The sequence below is a fragment of the Nylanderia fulva genome, unplaced genomic scaffold, assembly GCF_048542155.1.
Source record: "Nylanderia fulva isolate GAGA-0341 unplaced genomic scaffold, ASM4854215v1 Scaffold654, whole genome shotgun sequence".
NCBI classification, from domain to species: Eukaryota; Metazoa; Arthropoda; class Insecta; order Hymenoptera; family Formicidae; genus Nylanderia; species Nylanderia fulva.
Window position 1 is genome coordinate 9,228 of NW_028190758.1, and position 5,719 is coordinate 14,946.

At 46.5% G+C, this 5,719-nt stretch overlaps 1 pseudogene; it reads right to left on the bottom strand.

The window, feature by feature from the left end:
* Positions 1–3,405: 3,405 nt before the first annotated feature.
* Positions 3,406–4,644, bottom strand: LOC146720605 (large subunit ribosomal RNA; annotated as a pseudogene).
* Between the last annotated feature and the right edge of the window lie 1,075 nt (positions 4,645–5,719).

Consider the following 5,719-nt stretch of genomic DNA (forward strand, 5'->3'; position numbering starts at 1 on the left):
ATTTCTATTGTACATAAATAAGTATATAATATTTAAAACAAAAAAATGTTTTTATTTACATATTTTTTTGACACTTTTTAATGCATTCTATGCATGGTTTTTTTGGATGAAAGCTATTTGAACTCTAATTCTTATTCAAATAATTAATCTAGGAAAATAAAAAAATTTTTAAAAAAGTATATTACATATATACAAAATTTTAAAATTTTAAAATTTAAACGCTTTAAATTTTTTTAAAAACTTAAACCAAACCCCTTCTTTTAAAAAATTGTTGTTAGATGCTGCGCGAACTTCAAGAACCAATTTAACAATAAAGGGAAATTAGGGTATAATTTTCAAATGGCAATTTTAGCCAAGCAAGATTTGACCGAATTTTTAAGTTTATATAAAACCTCAATTTTTCTATTTTATTATCTTATCTCAAAATTTTTTTTTTTATAAAAAACTGATTTTAAAAGGTAACACATCACTATCTGTTCTTATTGCGTGTATTAGTTTTTTTAAATTTAAAAACAAAATTAAAAACTTTTTTTATTTTGTATAGAATATTTATTGCAAATTGACTTATTGACCTATTATAAAACACCTATTCTTTTTTTGGAAAAAAGGAAAAACAAAAAAAAAGATGCAAAAAGGAGATCTAAACAAAAAGGGCAGGTTTAAATATATAATTTTATATTAATAAATAAAATATTTGAACGTTTTTTATTACGTTTATTGCACATTTATTATTATTACGCTTATTTATAGATTTTTTTAGAGTTTATTTTTGCATATTTCTTTTTTTATTTGAAAGATTAATTTCATACCATAATTATATTTTTTTATTATTTAAATGGTTAATATTAAAAACAATGCTAGTTTTTAAGTGCAAAAGTATTATTAAAAATTATTTTTTTAAAAATTTGTATAAAAAGAAAAAATTATAAAATATATCAGTTTTAATATTAAGTAAATTTAAAATTCTAATATTTTAGTCTTTTATCTACTTGGCATAAAAAAAATTTAAAATCCTATGTTTTATTTTATTTAAAGCCTTTTTTAAAAAATTATCACATTTAAATTTTCTAACAAATTTTAAACAATTTTTTTTTTTATAATTTTTATAATGAAATGAATTTAAAAAAATTCTTTAAAAATGATTTAAATTTAATATTAATTAAAATATGTTAGTGATATTTATTAAAAAATTTATTAAAAAGGTTTTAACTGAATGGTTTAAATGATAGTTTATACACCCCCCACTAATATTATAATAGGGGTTTTTTTTTGGAACGATTAAAGTTTTTTAAAAATAAAAATGAATTTAAAAAAATTACATTTAAATCTTTGAACAAACTATGACTCTGGGAGGGTCAACCAGGGGGCTTCGGTTCGGGTTTCTCGCAAGGGAGTCCGCGAGCAGCCCGAAGATCGTCGCTAGCTCTTTTTGCGCCGGCCCTTTTGTGGCCCAAACCCCGAGCGCCGCGACACGCTCGTATGTGCCATTTTTTTTTTGCCGCCGGTTTGCTCAGCCGGTCGGCGCCCTCTTGTGTTTTAAACGCTATTATTAAAGCGTACGAAGAACGACGGGGGCGAGAGTAAACCCCCACCCGGGGCCCCCCTCTCCTCTTCTTCCCCTCCTCTCCTTCAAAAAACCACAAGATCAAAATCTCGTGTTCTTAAATTTTCCCCAAAATTTTTATGCGCGGTCCCGAAGCCGCCGATTTCCCCCCCCTCGCTAAATTTGCGATGGCGATGCTTAGCGTCGAGACGTTCTGTCCCCGGGTTTTACCGTTTAACCGCCACGACCCCAATAAAAATTCGCCGGCGTCAAAGCGACGGGAAGAACAACTCTTTCCCCAAACCGATCCGGGAGTAGATCCCCGGTAAGCCACATTCCGCTGTGCGTAAAAACGAGGGGAACCGGCGCCAAAACCTAAGGCTGCGCCCACAAAAAGGCCATTCGGTCTTTCGACAAAACCCCTCGTACTGCGGGCTCGTAAAAATAAGTGTGCGTTAATTTTGCCGCTTCGCGACGAAAGAGAAGGCCGCACCTAATCCCCGGCGAAGAGATACGGGCGACGCGAGAGTCAACTACGTTCTCGCGAAAAACCGCAACCTCCAAGGTGAGAAACTTTTCGGCGGCGCGTTCGCGACATCGTTATTATTTTATAATTGTGGGGTTTCCAAAACAAAAATTTTATATAAATGTTTTCTTTTCCTGTCAATCGCGACTCGACAAATCCGTTCTCGACCCGTTCGGGCGATTCTTCGTTTTTCAACGTCGAGACGCGACACTAAATTAATTTCCCCCTCTCCTACCCCTTATATCCCCCAAAAAGACCGGGCCCAAACGTCGGCGAGGGCGGAAGCGTCGAAAACGCCCGGGGTTTGGCGAGAGTCGAAAATACGTTTCGACTCGCCGGACTCGCTCGAACTCGTTCGACGCGCCCAGCCGACGTTTTCTTTTAGTACCCAAACCCGGGCCGCCGGCTTTGGCACGCACGGGCCTACCACGGCCGTATTCGACGCAGCGCCAAAGGCGCGTTCAAATCGAGCATTGTGCGGAGAGCAAAAAATCGAAAAGTCCTATTGTACATAAAATATTTTCCGATAGCCGAGGCGAAAATTTAAAAACAAAGATAATTGCATTAATTAAAAGGAACAAAAGAAAAGCCGGGACAATAAGGTATAACAAAAGACGGTACCTTCCGGGCCGGGGGCACCTCCGGGCCGGGCGGGACCGCCGGTTTGAGCGGCACCTCCGGGCCGGGACCCTCCGGCGTTTTCTTTTCCCCCGGGGGGAAAATTCTTTTTCCAAACCGTTTTTGCGGGTTTTTTTTTCGCCGGGGGAGGGGAAAATTTATCCAAGGGCCTTTTGCGGGGTGTTGCTTTTCCCGGGGGGGCGACCAAAATTCTTCCCAATTCCCGCGGCGTTTTTTTTCGCCGGGCGAGCGAGAAATTTTCCCAAGTCCTTTGCCCGTTTCTTTCCCGGGCGAGCGAAAATTCTCCAAGTCCTTCGGGGGTGTTGCTTTCGGGGCCCCGGGGGAGCGACAAATTCTTCCAAGGGCCGTTCGCGGCTGTTGCTTTCGTTGGGGGGCGACACCCCCGGCGGCACGCGCCGCCCGTAACCCAAGTCGCGATTCAGCGGCGTGTTGCTTTCGTTGGCGGCGACCAACCACTCCGGCCGCACAAGCCGCTTTTTCCAAGTTCGCTCGCGGCGTGTTGCTTTCAGCCGGCGAGCGAGAAATTCTTCAAGTCCTGTTCGCGGCGTGTTGCTTTCGCCGGCGAGCGAGAAATTTTTCCAAAGTCCGTTCGCGGCGTGGTTGCTTTCGCCGGGCGAGCGAGAAATTCATCCAAGTCCGTTCGCGGCGTGTTGCTTTCGCCGTCGAACGTGTGGGGTCTCGTCTAACCCGACAAGACGAATCCCCAAGCGAGGGCTGAGTCTCAACAACCCGCAGCGTGGTAACTGCTCAAACCGAGTACCAACACCCCGCCAGGTTACCTAATTTCGTCTACAGACGATTCCGAGTCTCGACATCGAACTTGCGAAACCCATGATCGACCGTAGACGGCCCGTGCCGTCGTAGCGGTGAGATCCCGACGGACGGCGATGGCGCCCGTACGGCAACCCGGGCTCGTGCGACGACCGGCCCGAGGACCGGCCGCCTAGTAGCGTCACATTGTTTTGGAGCCTTGCGACTCATCACGAGACTCCTAGAGATATCATTGCCACCACCCTTCGACTAGAGAGGATACGGCCTAGAGGCGTTTCAGGCATAATCCCACGGATGGTAGCTTCGCACCACCGGCCGCTCGGCAGACGTGCGTGAATCCAAATTGTCCGAACCTGCGGTTCCACTATCGTTACTGAGCAGGATTACATATCGCAATGACTAGGTCATCAGTAGGGTAAAAACTAAACCTGTTCTCACGACGGTCTAAACCCAGCTCACGTTCCCTGTTGTGCGTGGTGACAATCCGACGCTTGGGCCGAATTCTGCTTCGCAATGATAGGAAGAGCCGACATCGAAGGATCAAAAAGCGACGTCGCTATGAACGCTTGGCCGCCACAAGCAGTTTATCCCTGTGGTAACTTTTCAGACTTTTCTGACACCTCTTGCTGGAAACTCTTCACCAAAAGGATCGATAGGCCGTGCTTTCGCGTCTCTATGCGTACTGAACATCGAGCATCAAGCCAGCTTTTGCCCCTTTTGCTCTAACGCGAGGTTCTGTCCCGCTGAGCTGGCCTTAGGACACCATGCGTATTCTTGGACAGATGGTACCCGCCCCAGTCAAACTCCCGCCTGGCAGTGTCCTCGAATCGGATCACGCGGGGAGTATTAACGGCGATCGGCCGAGGCCTCACGCCCCTCTGACACGCTTGGCTCTAGAACACCGTGACCGCCGGGCGCGAAGCCCTGGGGGCACCGCTCCGCCTAACCGAGTAAGTAAGGAAACGATAAAGTAGTGGTATTTCCCCGGGCGATGTTGCCACTTCCCCACTTATGCTACACCTCTCATGTCCCCCTTACAATGCCAGACTAAGTCAACTCAACAGGGTCTTCTTTCCCCGCAAATTTTTTTTCCAAGCCCGTTCCCTTGGCATTTGGTTTCGCTAGACAGTAGATAGGGACTTTTTAAATTGTAAGAGCTGTTCCAACGAAAGCAACAGACTCCGGCTGCCTCGCCCCTACGGGCAAAACGCCACAACTGCTACCCACCGTCCCACGAAACCGCCCCGAGAACGGAAGTAGAAAAATCCAGCACGCCTGCGGGCGTACGCAGATGGAATTTAGCCGCGACGAGCGAGCCCTCCTGCTCCTCCAACCGATTTACCTCCTAGGGGCCACACTTACGGCCGTTGGACCGTATGCGTTTAGGCTGGTACGGGCCCGCATCCCCGCCCGCCGCGCCCACGGGACCACGGGAGGCCTGTCCATTTGTGTCCCGGCCTGGGCACACGCTCTAACCCTGTTGGGTGGAAGTTTTTTGGAAGGGAGGGAAGGATGACTTTATTTTAGAGGGGGGACCTGCCTATTTTCAAGCTAACTTATCAACTACGCGAGGGGCCACCCCGGGGGGACGGTTGTCTCGAGAAAAATTACGAGGCCGCTTCCCCTACTTGAGCCTCCGACAAGCTCCAGTTGGGGGGTTCCGTGAAGACACTTTTACATCTAGCCCTCGAAACCCTTCAAACCCAAAGGGTCCCCTCGGCAATAATCGACAGAAAGGCGAAGACCTCTGGACCCGAACACGAGAATTGAGCCACTTCCGGCCACCGCCATTTATCGATTGGAACCCAACTCACGCAAAGCGACTCTTTTCGCCCCAAAGCCCGGACACTCCAGCCGGGAAATGCTGTATCGTGTCCCCCACCATTGTAGGCCACACGCGGCACCGTCCATGACCCTAGACTGGAAGGACGCGCTCGGAAGTTTCCGTGTCCGGTGAGAACCTCTGACCCAGTGGTTTGGGTTTTGGGAAAGATTTAAAGGCTACCCTGTACCATATCTGTCGAAGAAGGCGAACGTGGGACGACCCTTGTTTGATGAAATTCCACACTGTCCCGCCACATGTTTTATCACCTCGTCCTGAATCTGTCTTTTAAAACTACCCTTTCTCTGTACCCGCGGGTATGTCTATGCTTCCGATCTTTCGCGTCTTGTCCCTTACGGACTCATATCGCGTCGCATACTTCTCTATCAGTATCTCCGCGGGCATCGCTCCGGCACGC